Source organism: Hyperolius riggenbachi, chromosome 1 (assembly GCF_040937935.1).
Source record: "Hyperolius riggenbachi isolate aHypRig1 chromosome 1, aHypRig1.pri, whole genome shotgun sequence".
In the NCBI taxonomy this organism is placed as follows: Eukaryota; Metazoa; Chordata; class Amphibia; order Anura; family Hyperoliidae; genus Hyperolius; species Hyperolius riggenbachi.
In genome coordinates this window covers 498,062,618-498,081,222 of record NC_090646.1, presented here as the reverse complement: position 1 = coordinate 498,081,222, position 18,605 = coordinate 498,062,618, and the positions used below count along the sequence as shown (strand labels likewise).

Here is an 18,605-nt window from a genome sequence, read left to right as displayed (position 1 = left end):
AATGACTCTCCACTTTGATATGACTTATAGTGAAGTTTGTGCATGTTGTAAAGGATAGTTAACCTTTTTTTGAGTTTTATAGTTAAAGGACAACTGAACTGAGAGGTATATGGTACCTCCCATATTTATTTTAAGCAATACTATTTGCCTGTCTGTCCTCCTAATCCTCTGTCTCCGATACATTTCGCCATAGACCCTGAACAAGCATGCAGCAGATCAGGTATTTATGACATTATTGTCAGTTATGACAAAATTAGCTGTATGTTTGTTTCTGGTGTAATTCAAATAGATCAGCAGGGCTGCCAGGCAACTGGTATTGCTTAAAAGGAAAGAAATAGGACAACCTCCTTTTACCTCTCACATAATTTGTCCTTTAAGGGCTGGTGCACACCGAGCGGCTTTTTGGGCGTTTTCAGATCCGCTTGCGGCTGCGGATCTGCTTGGTCAATGTATCTCAATGGGGTGGTGCACACCAGAGCGGCAGGCGTTTTGCAGAAACGAAAAATGCCTGGGTGAGGCATTTTTTGGATTCCGGATGCGTTTCTGCCTCAATGTTAAGTATAGGAAAAACGCAAACCGCTCTGAAAAACGGCACTTCAGAGCGGTTTTGCAGGCGTTTTTGTTACAGAAGCTGTTCAGTAACAGCTTTACTGTAACAATATATGAAATCTACTATACTGAAAACCGCAGCAGCAATCCGCAAAACGCTAGCAAAACGCCTCATAAAAATAAAAAAAAGCGTTTAAAAATCTGCTAGCATTTTGCGGATCTGCTAGCGGGTTTTGGTGTACACCAAAAACCGCTAGCAGATCCGCAAAATGCTAGCAGATTTTGAAACGCTTTTTGTTATTTTTCTATGGCGTTTTGCTAGCGTTTTGCGGATTGCTGCAGCGGATTTCAGTATAGTAGATTTCATATATTGTTACAGTAAAGCTGTTACTGAACAGCTTCTGTAACAAAAACGCCGGCAAAACCGCTCTGAACAGGCGTTTTTCAGAGCGGTTTGCGTTTTTCCTATACTTAACATTGAGGCTGAAACGCATCCGAAATCCAAAAAATGCCTCACCTAGGCATTTTTCATTTCTGCAAAACGCCTCCTGCTCTGGTGTGCACCACCCCATTGAGATACATTGACCAAGCGGATCCGCAGCCGCAAGCGGCTGCAGAAACGCTGAAAAAGCCGCTCGCAGGGCTGGTGCACACCAAAACCCGCTAGCAGATCCGCAAAATGCTAGCAGATTTTTAAACGCTTTTTTTTATTTTTATGAGGCGTTTTGCTAGCGTTTTGCGGATTGCTGCTGCGGTTTTCAGTATAGTAGATTTCATATATTGTTACAGTAAAGCTGTTACTGAACAGCTTCTGTAACAAAAACGCCTGCAAAACCGCTCTGAAGTGCCGTTTTTCAGAGCGGTTTGCGTTTTTCCTATACTTAACATTGAGGCAGAAACGCATCCGCAATCCAAAAAATGCCTCACCCAGGCATTTTTCGTTTCTGCAAAACGCCTGCCGCTCTGGTGTGCACCACCCCATTGAGATACATTGACCAAGCAGATCCGCAGCCGCAAGCGGATCTGAAAACGCCCAAAAAGCCGCTTGGTGTGCACCAGCCCTAAATGACAGGTTTATCAGTGCAAACCAAATATCTACTAATTAGGCCATCTAGTGGAACCCAATTTCAGAGCAGGATGGGCTGAGTTAAAGCAACATTATATAATTTTGCAAGGCCCAGGACAATGCAAAGCAAGTGACGGGGATCAGTATGTTAAGGGGCCCATACACTGATCGATTTCTGCCATCAATTGATCGATTGATACTATAGAATCAAATTCCAGATTGATCGATTTGTGGCCGTTTTCGATCGATTTCAATCAATTTGATACATCTGAGAGGATGGGAAATCTAGGTCGATCTGCTGCTGGCAGCAGATTGATGGCCCATAGAGTTGCATTGGATCTAATGGTGCAGTAATGCATTTAGATCAATTTTCAATAGATTTCCAATAGATTTCATTCAGAAATCTATTGGAAATCTGTTCCTAGTGTGTGGCACACATGAGATAGATTCCTGTCAGATTCGACTTGACAGGCATCTGACAGAAATCTATCTGATGGTTGAATCTGCTGAAAATCTATAAGTATATGGCCACCTTTAGATCAGGTCTCTGCTGAGATATTATCTCTAATGAAGTGGGGCAGTGCAGTATATGATCTGTATCAGGTTAATAACAATCGATTACCTCATCTATTAAGGGGCCCATACACTGGTCGATTTCAGTCATCATTCGATCGATTCTATAGAATCGATCGTTTAGAAATCTATTCTTTCACCTCTATCGATCAATCGATTTGTGGCCGATTTCGATCGATTTCAATAGATTTGATCTACCTGACAGGATGGAAGATCTAGGTCGATCTGCTGCTGGCAGATGGCCCATAGAGTTGCATTGCACCTAATGGTCCAATCATGCATTTAGATTTTGTTCTGAAATCTATTGGCAATCTGTTCCTAGTGTGTGGCACACATCAGATAGATTCCTGTCAGATTAGACTTGACAGTCATCTGTCAGAAATCTATCTGATGGTCGAATCTGCTGTAAATCTATAAGTATATGGCCACCTTTAAGTGTATGTCCAGCATTAGTAAGATTCTCCCGGTCCAGACAACAGTGGAAAACCAATGTGGTCTAGTCTAGTGGACACGACTTCCGTTTGTAAAATGTGTTTGTTAGTAAGCTGTAAACGTTTGCATCCCTTTCTTGGGCTGTAGCAGACCATAGTAAACATAGCTAAAGAAGGCTATACATGCTTCAATTTTGATCGATTTGCTGCAAAAATTTTTAGAAATTATGATCAGACCAGACCTAAAATTACGATGGGATGCTATAAGACTGAGGCGTTAGATTAATGGCCCATAGCGTTACACTGTTTTGAACAGTACAACTCTGCGGTTGCAATAGATTTCATGGTGAAAATCTGTCTGTAGCGGAAGGATTCCCCTCTGATCAGATTCAGGTCAGAGAGGGATTAATCTGTTTGCCACATTGGGTGGCAATCTGTGTGTTAGGGGCACCTTCTGGTAATATATAGTGAAATGGTGTATTCATACATTATCAGTCGTGGTAACTGTTGGCTGTCCTGGATTCATTACAGAAGGTCCTCTCTGCAGGCACACACGCAATAAAATCGTACAACTATTCAGTAATCCTGGTTGGAGGCTATGGTGACCCAGGCTTACAGCATACCCTTTGTAATTTATGCAGGTTAAGTGTACTTCAGCCTCAGAGAAGGTTAATCAGGCCCAGTATGTTGCTTCCTACTCATACTTACCACTTTTAAAAGGTCTTTAGTCCTGATTTCCTCCGGAAACAGCCATTGTGACTTTGTATACAATTCTTTTCCCCTTTAATCACCCATTAGCTCTGGAAGAGAGAATAGTACTCGATCCACTAGTGTAGCTGATGACAGGATACCTAATGCAGCCCAGTGTTACTGCAGAAGCTGGAGTTGTTGATACACTTTGTTGGAGAAAGGAGATTTTGATTATTAAAGAAGATTGTGACAAGGTGTCCTTTATCTACTGGAAGAAAACAATATTTCTCTATTGCTGTGCCTTTAACGAACCGAAGTGTACATTTTACTTTGTTAATTTTAATTGGCCATAAAATAAAAGGTCTGCTAGTTGATGTGAAAGAATTTTTCAGGTCATGCATGAGCTAAGTATAATTGACAAATGTAAATCTGCTTTCCAGCCTTACCAGAGAAATGTTGCATGCAGATTGACTCTGTAGTTGGGATTTATGGCTGTCTGTGGCTCAGACCACTGCTGCCATTGTTATTTGCCCTCGGATGGGAAATGAATCCTGTTTAATGGCTGCCTTCACATTTGGATTTGATGTTTTATTGTTCATGTTTACTGCAGTCTTCCTGACTGTACTTGCAGATTATCATGGCTGGAAGTAAGGCCAGGGTGTCTCAAATCACAGAAATAGGACAGTATTGCTTTCAGTGTGATCAGGATGAAAATCTGTACATTTGCTAATGTTATTAAACTTGTCATCTTTCTATTCTGTCATTTTAATCCTGAGATTGCTGTGTGAGTGTTTCCTCTTTGACTTTCTGATCCCAATTCAGGCCTCTTTTATACTGGCAGCTGGAGAGCTGCTCCCGTCCACCAGCCGGGCACTTGCTAGCACTCGGCACGGGTGGTGAACAGGTGGCCCCTCCCATGGAGTTGCATCTGAGCATGGTGGTCACTGTCCTCAGATGCAACATGAGTTGTTTACCTCTGGGAAATGTGACTCGCGTAGTGCACAGGCGAATGGCACATGGGGGCCCCCAACCGGGAGGCTGAACTGCCCGACAAACAAGCTGTTCAGCTGTCCGTAGAAAAGAGCCCTCAGTGTGTTATCTCCTTGGTACACTTTTTTCTGTACTACTTTTTTCCTCTGTCTTTAGTTAAACCCCATATACAGCTTAAAGAGACTCTGTAACATGAAAAACATCCCCTGGGGGGTACTCACCTCGGGTGGGGGAAGCCTCGGGATCCTAATGAGGCTTCCCACGCCGTCCTCTGTCCCACGGGGGTCTCGCCGCAGCCCTCCGAACAGCCGGCGACTGTGCCGACTGTCAGTTCAATATTTACCTTTGCTGGCTCTAGCGGGGGCGCTGTGGCGACTTTCGGCACAGAAATAGACGGAAATACCCGATCTCCGTCGGGTCCGCTCTACTGCGCAGGCGCCGGAAACTTGCGCCTGCGCAGTAGAGCAGACCCGACGGCGAGCGGGTATTTCCGCCTACTTCGGCGCCGACAGCCATCAGAGCGCCTGCGCAGGAGCCAGGAAGGTAAATATTGCGTCACCGCTGTACGGAGGGCTACAGCGAGACCCCCGAGGGACGCAGGACGGCGTGGGAAGCCTCATTAGGATCCTGAGGCTTCCCCCACCCGAGGTGAGTACCCCCAGGGGCCGTTTTGTCGTTACAGTTCCTCTTTAAGATGTGTACTGATACACTGTTGGGATCAGTACCCAATGCTTGGGGTGAGAGGTCTGGGCACAAGTGACATGTACTGTTTCTATGCAAAAAAACAGCTACTAGTGTGTGGGTTAAGGAGGGGAACAATTCACTCTGTCATTTTTTGTAATTTAAGGAACTAGTGCGACTTATCTTTAAACAATGTTGAGGGAACGAGGAGGCACTGCATCTGGGGAAATATACTGAGGCCTTCCACTCAACACTAGCTCTAAACCAGTCATTCAACCATCACATTTTGATGTTTGTCAGATCCCTACACATGACGGTACCTTCTAGAAATGGCTTTCCCCTTGCTGTCTGTCCCACCCCTTGACACGTCTAATTGTAACAAGATAATTTATTTAGGATACTTCTTTTGTCAGTGGTGTTAATGTTGTATCTTATCAGTGCAGTTTAAACATGGAGTTTTCACTGCAGATAGCATCTGAATATATGTATTTTGTCTTTTAATCTATCTCTGTTCTTTTGCTTTAACTTTTCATCCTGTAAACACGGAAATACTAGTGCTGGATGGAATGGAACTTTGCATTAACGGTAATTGTAATTGGCTGAAGGGTAGCAGTTTTCACTGCAGACTATTTTCTGTCAGAAGAACACTTATTTGTAGAGAGGAAAGTGTGAATTCACTTAGTTTTTGCTGCCAGTGCAGTGTCACCCCAACTGATAACCTATTACCGGTTTAATGAAATAGTGCTGTGTGCACTGTGCTGGCATTTTGTCATGGCTCCTATCACTGCCGGTTTTCAATAAAACATGATTATCTGATCAGTCAGCACGGTTACAAAGGGTGCTGATTGATTTTTTTTTTCCTCCCCTTCTGCTTAAACATTGTCTGCTGTCAAAGCTGTTATTAAGCTGCGGCTCTGAGTTTATCCCTCCCTGATCTGCGCTGCTGATATTCCCTCTACCCTATTACCATTGTACAGTAAGCCTTTCACTGAGTGGGCAGTAATGCCATAATCTGTCATGTCTACAGCAAAGCTTTTCTATGATGTAACAGTATGCTAACTGATTAAACGTATTAATTTGATGTCCCTTTCATTTTCTCCTCTTGCCAGCTACATTACAATTCCCATGACAAAAGAGAACATTTACAGAAAGACAAAATACCAAAGAACACAAAATGTCATTCCCTCACACATCAGAGGAGTGTAGTAATCAGAAGTGATGGCAAGGTCCCAAATTGATCTGTTGCTTTGCTTTCCACATATGTCTCTAGACCATGCATGGGCAAACTTGGCCCTCCAGCTGTTAAGGAACTACAAATCCCACAATGCATTTGCCTTTATGAGTCATGACTGTGGCTGTAAGACTCCTGCAATGCATTGTGGGACTTGCAGTTCCTTAACAGCTGGAGGGCCAAGTTTGCCCATGCCTGCTCTAGACTCTGACAGTGCAGAATTGAGGAATACGATTGGTTGCTATAAGAAACTGGGCTGGTTCTTGTTGCAGCAACTGTGTGATATTTTTTCACAACACAGGGCTATTTGGTATGGACGTCATTATAGTGAACCTGTAACTTCATAAAGTGTTAGTGGCCCATCAGTAAAGGAATGTTTTCACCTTTCCTGTTTTTTCTTCAAAATCTGTTTTCCACTTTTATAATACAAATTTATGGAAGGGTAATCAGATTTTGTTCCCTAGCTATTAGTGCTTTGATCACGACACCATATTTTTATTTTTAGCAGTGATCTCTGTTCACTAATATGAGAGTGGCAGCCACAACCGTTACATGGCATCAGAAAAAATGGTACGCACCCCATTTTATTCTGTATGGCATTGCCACAATGAAACAGGAGGATGCCATTTGGTAATGAGGTGACAGTCCAGCTGATTGCTACCTTGGCATGACTTGAATACAACATTTTAGATTGATCACCTTACAGCAGCTCTTGTGAGCATGATTATATCCCCAGGCTTTATTTGACATCAACCAACTCCGTTCTCTGGGTGTTGCCAGCTTCTTTAGGTGATTTCCGAGACAAGTTCCTCAGGTGATTAGCGAGACGAGTGCGCTTTTTCTTGTTCCAGGCGGAGAGGGATGGAATTAGAACACAACCTAGAAATCTGAAAAGAGGAAGGGGATTATTCATGCTGTTACATGGGCAGTGTTCTCCCCAGATTTTTTTTCCAGCCGGGTGGCATGAAATAGTAGCTGGGTGGCATGAAAAGTAGCCGGGTGGGGGCGAGATGAGAGAATGCAGGGCCGGTGCTTCTGTGAGCAACTCGGCTTACAGCATTGGTAGGAGGTGAGCCGATGACAGCCGGGTGCTCAACAAAACTACCCGGGTGAAGCACTCGGCTATAAGAGCCTGGGGAGAACACTGATGGGGGCACTTAGTTTGGTATATAAAAACAAAAACAAGATCAATATAGATTTAAAACCTCCTTAACGTTAACCCTGAGTCATGCTTGGGCTAGAAAGCCACAGCTCAGAGCAGTAACCCTGAGCTGGATCCATGGGAGATGTGTAATGTTTAGGACTGCCCCCCCCCCCCCCCCCCCCGCCAACATAGATACCAGTATCTCTAATATCTCTTGCCTGCAGCTTCTGCAGTGAGATGTTTTGTTAGCTACCAGCCTTTTCATGAAACCAGTGCAAATATCTTCTAACATCTTTAATTATTGTTACTAAATGAGAAAGAAATGTGCAAGAAATCCATCATCATCTAGTTTTAAGTAGTTACAGTTTAATTTGTTAAAGAGGCACTATTAGCAAAAACATGCCCATCAAAGAAAACACATATGTAAGTAGATAAATACTTCCTCTACTTACATAACAGATGTATTGCACTGTCCTCGGTTTCCTTCAATATAATTTTATAGTATAAATAAAGGGTCATCCTTTTCATGGCAGGGGCCATCTTGATTCCTCCGGGTATATTCTTCCCCCTCCCCGCACCCCCCTCCTCCCCGCACTTATCCTCAGCACAGCGGGGAGGAAAAGCTGCAGCTGGCAAAGACTAGCCTAACAATAGATCCAAGCGCTGCAGTTCCCCCCTATACTTACTGCACTACCACCGGCGGCAGTGCAGAGAGTATGGGGGGAACTGCAGCGCCTGGGAACATTATTCCTGGAGTCTGTGCGCTGCCTTTATCCTTCCCCAAAATTCTGTGCGGGGAAGAAGGATAATGCGGCGGCGGCGGGCGGCATAAGGGCAGAAGGGGGGGCGCGGACATCACACTGGAGGAGGGGGGCAGAGGACAGTGAGAGGAGATAGACTCTGGCTCCCCTCCGTGCGCTCTTACAGCGGCTACACCGCCGCAGACAAGGGGAGAGCAGGCAGCCAATCGCAGAGCAGAGCGGTGATTGACAGAGGCTTTAGCCAATCAGCCTGCATGTCATTTCTGTTCTGCGGCCTTGCGTCCTGCAGGCATGGGGAGAGAAAAACCTCTTAGGGAAAAAAGTAAGAAGGATTTTAACTTTTTGCATTGCCTTATTACAATCCTATTTGTGTATGTAATAGGCTAAAATAGAAAATAGATTTAACATATTATGCCTAACAGTTACTCTTTAAGTAAGCTAAGTGTTAATAGGCGCGTAATGAATGCAGTTCAGCCACCCTTCACCCATCTATAACATGGAAGAAAGAGCAAATGTATCTGTGTAATGTGAGCGGAGTCTCCTGGAACAGCCGCTGATGCAAGGCTTAACGCTGAACATGAACTACCATGAGGTCTCAAGGGCTGCCTGACTGTTTGCAAAGCAAAGGGGAATCCTTTCTTTTTTCAGGCCTCTTCAAAGGTGTCAGTGAATCAGAGAGCAGAGAGAAACTTCTTGCAAACACACTGGAACAGAGCAAGCTCAAAGCAAGTGAACATCAAGCAACATCTAAAAGCAACAGCAGCAGCAGCATAGTAAATTAAAGGAAGGATACAATTACTTTGAGAAGCTGTGTGCCCACACAAGAAGAAAAAGGCATAGTTCACAGATGACCTGGTCTTTCTTTCGCTTCAAGGGTACAGAAAACTTGAATAGAAAGGATAATCAGTTATATCATAACCAAGCGGAAAGAGAAGGCACTGTTTAAGTATGTGTAGAGATAAAATGATGTATGAGGACCACTAAAGCCTTCATCTGCTTAGGGCCCGTTCACACTGCACGCGTTTCCAGCCGCGTTTTGGAAACGCGTGCAGGTGGCCAAAACGCACGACATCAGACATTGCATAGAGTGCAATGTCTGATGTTCACACTGCATGCGTTCCGGACCTGTGCGGTCCGGGAACGCATGCTGCACGCAGATTTTGCAAAAACGCGTGGCTGTCCCATTCACTTTTCAGTGATGGGATCAGCCACGCAACGCACACAAACGCGGATGGCCATGCGTTCGTACGCGTTGCGGTCCGCACGCGTTCCGCACGCATGGCCATCCGCAACTGATCTGAACGGGCCCTAACCAGAGACGAAGCACCCTCATGTATTTTAGTACATTTAGTGGGAACATGACAGTAAACACCTACCCTGCTTTTAGTTTTATTCTTCTCAGTCTAATCTATCAGTTATCAACTGTGATAAGAATCCACCGACTATTCAGTCGAGGTTTGACCTGGAATTATTATAGCTGAGTCACTCTTCTGTGGAGTCTTTTCAAGCCCAAGCCTGCCACCTCCTGGATCAGATTTCATACTCAGAGCTGTTGACATGGGAGGGGCTGCTGCTGCCGAGAAAGAAGCTCTGAAACAGTGTATCTGTGTGCAGTGTGCAGCCTCTTATCTACTGTATGCAGTTTCATTTCTATGAGAGACACTTCCTACAGGCAGCCACACAGCATACCAGAATAATAGTTGAAAGCAGACAGATGAAAGGCTGCAGCAGCCCTGCTTGTCTATAGTCTCATAGAGGATAGACAGCACATCCAGAACAACTTATAACCCGGAAGCAGAACAGGTATGAGCCGGCGGCCATATTGGATATTTCCTGGAGCAATAATGGATAAAAAAACACTCAAAAAGGCACACCAGAGTGGCGAAATTATCAGGTAGAGCATTTATTCTTTACAAGCGATCATCTGATATGTTTATTTTGTGTGAATTGTTCATCTCTGTTCCCTTTAAGGAGATAAGTGGATCAGGTGTAGTCATTTTTTCTGAAATAATACCAAGACCAGTGATTTACTCTGGTGTTAAATCCCAGATCAGTCAAATAGGTTTGACATTTTTGATTGATAACTACTGTTTCTCTTGAAATAAACACCAGATATATCCTTCCTGCTGACTCCACAGTGAATATGTAGTACACAGTTGATGCAAATGTTACCAAACCCAGTAGCCATGGCCTGTTTTGATGGGCTGTCTGGAACAGGTTTATTAAAAGACAGTTGTATACCCATTAAGCATGAGATCCCCACAAACATGATTGAAGTCTGACGAAGGCTACACAACCGAAAGCTTGTTTACGCTTATTCTTTTAAGTTAGCCAATAAATTGTATCATCCTCAATCAAAACTTCTTGCTTTTACTGATGTCCAACACGGTACAATACTCTACTGCCACCTCTCTATGAGGCTGGAGGCACATTTGTATGTTCAGAAAAGCATGCGCTTTAAAGGCATATGTGCTTCTGTGTTTTTGACGTTTGCATTTTTAGAGTTTGTGCAGTTAGGTTTACATTTGCATTTTCCATGCATTTGTGTTTTTTTTAAATATTCCTTTTTGACACCGGGAAACATACATTATCCGATCGCATCGAAACACATCGAAAATGCATGCAGATTGCATACGTTTTAGATTCTCCATAGGAAAGCATTGCATGCGATTTGCATACAGTATGAGAAAAGAAGGAACTTGCAGTGCATAAATCGCATTGGGAATCGTACACCAATACGATTTTGGGGGGCCTATTGACTTGTGTATATAACTTGTGTTTAAACACATGCAAAATCTGCAATTTTGCATGCTTTTTTGTCAGGCAAAACACATACATGCAAATCAAATAAGCATGCTCCCAACCTAAAAGGCGGCCACCAACAGATGCACCTAATTTTTCTAGATATCTGCCTGACAGCCAGGTAAAACCGTTCAGATAGAAAGAATTGAGATAATAAAGGATCACCCTTCTCCTGGAGAGTACTTGTAAACTCAATCAGGTGTAGCGAATCACCATCCCCGTGGCACACTAAGCTAATGGGCTTCCTCTTGTGATCAGCTGTAATCATTTTGATTAGTTCAGCACAAAACTGTTTCTGGAGCATTTCAGTGCTTGATGGTCCAAATGATAGTAAACCATAAACTTTGGATGTTGAGATAAAATTGTAGACAGGCCCAAGTCAGAACATGGGTACAAAAAGACCATCAAGGTCTTAAGCAATCCACCTAGGAGCACAGTAAAGTCTATAATTTCAAAAGGAAAGTGATTTGTAGTACTCGGGGCTGTGGAGTTGGAGCTGAGAAGTCAGAGCAATTTTGGGTATCTGGAGTCAGTAGTTTGATAAACTGAGTCAGGAGTCGGATGGTTTTTGTACCAAATTCACAGCCCTGGTAAGTATTAGACTAAGGAGTCGGAGTTGAGGAGTCTGAGCCTTTTTGGGTACCTAAAGTTGAAGTCGGTAGTTTCATAAACTGAGGAGTCGGAGTTATAGTCGGATGATTTTTGTACCGACTCCACAGCCCTGGTAATACTAGGACCCTAACTGGATCGAGCCTTCCCTCCAAACTTGATTCTATAGTGAGGAGGAAACGGTCAACTTTGAAGAAATTACTGTAAATTATCACAAAGGGTGTTCATTGTGTACATGTGACAACCGTATTATCACAAGTTATAATAAATGTGGCCTGTATGGAAGCATTGCAAGAAAAAATCCACTCCTTAACTATACCTAAAGACCGGCCCACGCCAACGGGCGTGGACGCGGCGGCAGCCCCAGGACTGCCTAACGCCAATTGGCGGCAGGTCCTGGAGCTGGCTACTGAAGGAGATTGCGCGCAGGCTGCGTGCGCATCTCGTTCACGGGGGCGGAGCTCCGCCCTGCTTTCAGTGCTTGGGAGACCGTTAGACTGCGTAATCGCCGTCTATTTATATGTACAGCGCTGTGATCGGCAGCAGCGCTGTACTGGCGGCTGTCCCCTCCTTAGGCTGGACAGTGATCGGCTGAAGCCTATGACAGCTGATCACCCTGATTGGCTGGCGGTGGGAGGGAGGGAGCAGGGGAAAAGAAATACAAAAAAGGCTATTTTTATTTTTTTTGAAAAGGAAATAAATATTTATATAAAAAAAAAAATAAACAAATGTGGAGCGATCAGACCCCACCAACAGAGAGCTCTGTTGGTGGGGGGGAAAGTGGGGGGGGGGAATCAATTGTGTGCTGTGTTGTGCGGTCCCGCAGCTTGACCTTAATGGCCCATACTCACGGGCTACAATTGTCGCCGCGTTCGCCGCAACACGCGGCACGCGCGTGTTGCGGCGACAGGTCGCCCGTGAGTATGCGGCGTTGCACGGGCGCGCACCCCGAACTGTCGCACGTCGCTGATGTCGCCAGGCGATTGAACCGCCCAGTCGCCGCAACTCCTCCGCAAACTGTCGCTAGTCCGCGTGAATACACAGACTAGCGACAGCAACCAGCAAGGATTACATTGTGCTTCCGGCGGGGGGAGGAGCAACAGCGACAGCTTCCGCCGCATCAGTTGCCAGGTCCCTCTGCCGTGTGTGTGCGGAGGGACTTGGCGACGAGCCGTCGCCGGCCTGTCGCGCACACGCTCACGTGTGCTGGCGACAGGCCCAAAAAGTTGCCCGTGAGTATGGGCCATAAGGCTGCAGTGGCCAATTAGGGGAAAAAACAGGCTGGTCTTTAGGGGGGTTTAACACTGCGGTCCTCAAGTGGTTAAAAAAGGCCATGTACAATCTCAACTTGAAAATTCTGAGACCAAATGGGAAAAGGTGTTCTGGTCAGATGAGGCCAAAATTGACACCAAATTGCATATGTGATAGAAAGCCAATACAGCTCACCATTCATGAACACCGAGCATACAGTAACATATTGAGGTGGTAGCATCCTGTTTTGGGCGGTTTCTCTTCAGCAGGGACTTATCAGTGAGATGGAAGATGATCTTTTTTTGTGGGTAATATTTCATAGATCCAAAAAGTCTTAAAAACATTTTTTTACAGAAACCAATTTTGTATGGACAATTATGCAGGCGAAAAGTAGACTTCTATTTTCACTTCGGCAGTCTATTTTCAAGCTACATAAATTTGCATTATCCTGCATGAACTCTGAATTCTTTGCATTTCATTGACTGTTGCAATTCTCCAGTAGGGATGATCAATGATATGCAAATAATTCCAGGTTTATGCAAATGTATGCAAATGTATGTAGCTTGAAAATGGACCAATCAGTTTAAGCCTGGGTGGGACTTGATTGGTCCATTTTCAATCTGCATATATTTGCATAAAAATGTACATACATTTGCATAAATTCAGAAGTATTTACATATCATTGATCATCCCTTTTCTCCAGTATTGTTCTGCCAATGTGGGAAACAAACTGACTCAGGGCCGGTTCACACTCGGCATTCGGCTCCACAATCGCGACTTGCGGGCAAAATCCCACAATTCAATGCGATTTGCAAACAGGAATCACAGAGCAATCGCCTTCAAAACGCTGCATGCCGCGCATTTGCGATTGATCAAAATCGCAACCACTGCAGTGTGAATGTATCCGTAGGGATACACTTAAGCTGATCGCCGGCGGATCAGCAAAGTCCTGAAGAATTGCCCCAATGGGAAGCAGCCCTAAACAATTTAGGACAGTTGCTGTGGACTAGATCTCACAGATTTTGCATGATGTAGACAACGCCTTTCTCTCACACTGAGCTTATGAATCTTTCAGGCTAATACGATCGGCTCCTAAATCATAATGTCCGCTAATTAACCCTAGGGCTACATTGCAGATTTTTAATCTTGAAAGGCTAAAAGAAATCTATGAGATGAAAAATGCAGGAAATTTTCATAAATAATTTGCACAAGATTAATTTTCCAAGGGTTTACTCAGAATAGGTAAAAAAATCTAAACTTTACCATACATACTCTTTTCTGTTTTTAATGTGTTTATTTTTTTATTCCTGTTTTAAGAATTGTTTTTTATACAGTGTAATAATAAGTGAAATGATCGACTGAAGTGAAAATACTGATTGAACAAAATGAGAATATGTAAAAAAATAAATAAATAAATAAAAAAATAGTAATACAAATTGATCAAAAGTTGATCTGTCAACTTACAGTATACATCCGTATACTGAGGTAACTTTTTTTTAAATTCAGTTAAGGTGTGCTTTAACCCAAGATTAGTTAATTCAGCAGTATCCATAACGATAGCTCACAGATAACATTTGTGTAGTGCTTTTCTCTTTAATTACTGAAAGCACTTAACTAAGTGTGCTCAATAGCAGTGTTAGGAAGTCTTGCACAAGGACTCCTTACTGAATAGGTACTTGGAAGTATATAGACATTGGTGGCATGATTGCACAATGAATGTTGATCTTGCCTTGCAGCACTGTAGTTCCAGGTTGAGATCTTGACAAGAACAATGGCCAAATTAAAAAGTTCGGCTTACCTGTGTTGGGTGTCCTTCCACATGCCAAAAACATACTGATCATTTAATTGGTTCTGGTTTATACCAGGGACATTGGGTTGTATTAGAGATAAGTTGTGAGCTCCGCTGTGTGACATTTAGACCTCTTTTCCACGGACAGTTGATGGGCAGTGAAATGCTTCTCAAACTCTCACAACTGGATCAACAGGGATATGTGAGGGAGCAGGCTGGTGTTGTACTTTATACTGGTTGAACTCGATGGACGTATGTCTTTTTTCAACCAAAATAACTATGTAACTGCTCGCTGCTTCCTGGCAACTGCTCACAGCTGCCTGGTAACTGCTTACTGAGCACACAGTTCAGCTGTCTGTGGAAAAGAGGCCTTATGCTGGGAATACACGGTTCGTTTTTGCCTTCGTTTAAACCTTCGATTCGTTCGGTAAACGAATCGAGTGTTGAAAACGTATGTGAAAATAGTCATAATCTCATTATAGTTTCGATTAATAGACCCCAAAAACGAACGACTAGTGATCGAACATGTTTGATATTATCTCTCTTTATCCATCTAATCGAGCCATTGGTAGGCTTGATGGCTGTTCAGATCGATTATATATTCGTTTATGCTAGTCCGTCCCTGTAAAAAGGGATTTTCGTTTCGTTTCTTTGCAGCCTTCGATCATTGGAAAAACGAAACCATCAGAATCGGAAAAAAAAAACGAAACCGTGGGTGGTGATATTAACCGTATGACCGATTATTTCGGGATCGAAAAGGACAAAAGGCACAATCGAAACGAAGGTTTAAACGAAGGCAAAAACGAACCGTGTATTCCCAGCATTAGTGACATAACTATCTGTATAGTGCTGCAGAAGAAAGTAAGGGCTATATTCATTTATTATAGTCAGTCAGTTCTTGATCTACTGGTAAATGGAACAATTATTTTAATCATGTCTGTGGGTTCCATATTTGATTTGGCTTTAAGAGGTACATGTTGAAATATTTGTATCCATGTTAAATTATGTTTTAAATGTTTTTTTTCCCTCTGCCTAAAAAGACTCTAGTTTATGAGCAGACTTGGGCTGTTTATTGCTGCAATTTGTAGTGTTTATTTCTCCAAGGATTTAATTAACCTCTTCCCAGTGGCTTCTTAGCAATGTAAACCTTGAATGGTGTTATCTGCTAAACATTTTGCTGAGTACACAAAATAGTCTGTCAGAGTTGTTCCCCTGAAAAGTAAAATAAATAATGTTTTCAGCGTTTGCAGGGCAGAAAGGCCTCTTTATAACTCTGACACCAGCCTTGTGAGCTCATTTTTCAGTGCTTGTTGTCTGGAGCAGTTCCCAGTCCCAGAATCAGGCTGACAAACTGGAGTCTCCTTTCACTGCTTCTAATGTAAGCCCTGCTAATGAGGCAAAATAAGGAGTGTGAATGCACTGCAACTCATGAGGGCCGAGTTTCCTAGCAACTCCTGAGGACGGAGCCCCAGACAGTTTTTCTTCATCTGTCTGAACACTGTGTAGAGTACGGCTTGCTGCTCTGTGTAGTCTTCACAGTGCAGGTAAACACAGGATAATTGATTGACTTCCGGCTTGTTTTGTGAATCTGTGACATCACTGTTCAGAGACTGAAAAAAATACAGCATTTTAAATGTATTTGGAAGTTGAGAGCAATTTTTCTAAACCTGTCCTTAGGGCCCATGGGCTGTGCAGGTACATTCACATATACCTAGGTAGTGGCTGTATATAGTGTACTGGTTAAGGGCTCTGCCTCTGACACAGGAGATGAGGGTTCGAATCTCAGCTCTTCCTGATCAGTAAGTCAGCACTGATTCAGTAAGGAGACCTTGGGCAAGACTCCCTCAGGCCCCCTGCACACTGCAAATCCGATTAGCGTTTCCGATTTTCCCTGGATGCCTTCAAAATAAGAAGAAAAACGCTGAAAACATGCAGTACCGATTGAAAATCGCATGTAAAATCAAGTCAAAAAATGCGAATCAGAAATGCATGTAGTGTGCAAGAGGACTAACACTGTTACTGCCTACTGAGTGCGCTCCAGTGGCTGCAGCTCTGGTGATTTTAGTCTGCCAGGAGAAAGTGCAAAAGTTGTGTCTTATCTAGGGGGTATTTAGTGTCTCTTCTATGAGAAATAAAGAGAACTCAAGGCGGTTAAAAAAAAAAAAAAAAGACATTCATACCTAATAGGGAATCCTCTATCCTCCACAAGCCTTGCCACGTCCTTTGGAAGTTTGCAGCTGTACTCCTCTTCATGCATGAGTGCCACCATACTATGACTTCACAAGTACGGTCTTCACCTGCACAGTAGCAAGAAGCAGCTCCGCTTACTGCGACACGACCTTTCTCTCACGGACACACTCGTGCATGAAGAGGAGCGCTGTCATGTTAACATGTCCGGGAAGCTCTTGTTGGATATGTTCCGAGGGCCTGCATGTGGCAATAGTGGAGGCGAGGAGGACACGGGAAACCTCTGGGCTATCCAGCTTTCTTTTACCTAGGTAACTATATTGTCACTGTGCAATCTTCTAGTCACAGGCTTTGCAGCAGCCCAAGCCCGAGAGAAGTGTTTTATTCAGCTGAACATAAGTGTGTTGAACCTCTCCCTTTCCTCTCACCATTACATCCCCACATCACTATGACATGAGGACTGCAGACAAAGTAAAACCTCCTGTTTCGACAGATTAGAACGGACTTCTCTGTGTGAAGGAAGCTACATGCAACCTTGTTGTATTAGGCCATGTTCACAGTGGTCATTGTGTTCCATGTGACAGCAGGAATGCACTGCAGCGCCACCGTTCGGGACAACGGCTGGAAATGCCACGGCTGGAAATGCGACATCACTGGCACAATCTGCACTCAGCTCTCCATCACATGTCCACTTTAAATGGCTTTTCTTTCTATCACCCGCATTTAGTCATTTATTCCCAGCTGTAGCTTTCATTACATTTGATTTATTGAGCATTTTCCTAATTGCTATCCAGTGTTCATATCCAGAGTCAATAGCTGCAGATTAATGGCATTTCCACCTCATCTTGTCGGTATCCACGAAGACTTGGCAAGATCAGTACAGATCCCTAAGGGCTAGGCGGTAGTGCTTTCTCACACCAAAACGATTAGAATATCAGTTCCATGTGTTATTTTGCATATATTCTACACTTAAAAATAAACTTTTCGCGTGTTACAATAATGCCGTTTATTAGCTTTATGCATGTGCTAAAACTTAAGGGCTAGCGGCTTTGAGGCTTGTGTTGCGCAGTCTGACTGCTATGATTTGTGCATGATGAAATGGTTGTTTCTGACAAGCTAGTTCTGTGCAGTTCTCTGATAGGTTTAATCCCCCTGGAATTGATGTAGATGATCTGTACAATTCTCCTTGTCCTCGGGGATGCACATTCTTTCCTCTTACTGACTGCAGCCCATCAACCTCTCACAATATTCACAATCTTTCAATTAAACTTCTGTTTCTAATTTTATTCTAAGTTGTGCTCAGGCCAACTCCTGAATCTCTTCCAAAACTAATTTCCCATTTTCAATAAGGAAATTGCTGGACCTTTTTCTTTAACCACAGAAATCCTTAAAGGATCCCTACATAACGCAGATAGGGCCCGATGCTGTAAAAAGAGGGATATTCACTTTGCCTGCTCTCTGCAAAAACACAATTTGCTTCAAGAAATGGCCTGTTTTTAATTTTTCTGTAGGGCTGATTTTATCAGAATTCATGCAAAAAGTGAAATATTGATATATCAGGCACATCGGTGGAGGGAATTCCTGTATTCAAAGCAGTTAATTTGGGCGCCAGCGGTGCTTTGGTAAAATGGGCGCCGCTGAGATTCCGGGGGGGGGGGGGGGTTGTATGGGTTCGAGAACAGGTTTACGGGTATTATACTAGCCATCATCCCCAGTGACTAAATTGCTAAAGTACCCTTTTTACCTGTACGCCCTGCAACTTGCCTTAAAGTGTTCCCGAGGTGAAAATGAACTGATAGATATCTCATGATTTTATTCTATATTTAGACATTTACAAATTAGGTTGAATAT

At 43.5% G+C, this 18,605-nt stretch overlaps 1 protein-coding gene and 1 long non-coding RNA gene across 11 annotated transcripts in view; one reads left to right on the top strand and one right to left on the bottom strand.

Moving 5' to 3' along the window:
* FBRSL1 (fibrosin like 1) overlaps positions 1 to 18,605 on the top strand; it is a 754,878-nt gene that overhangs the window by 166,862 nt on the left and 569,411 nt on the right. The gene's annotated exons all lie outside the window — the stretch shown is intronic.
* Positions 6,924 to 14,826, bottom strand: LOC137523756 (uncharacterized). Its single transcript, XR_011022596.1, has 2 exons — positions 14,577 to 14,826; positions 6,924 to 7,098 (listed from the first exon to the last, which is right to left on the bottom strand). It is a non-coding gene; the product is annotated as an uncharacterized lncRNA (long non-coding RNA).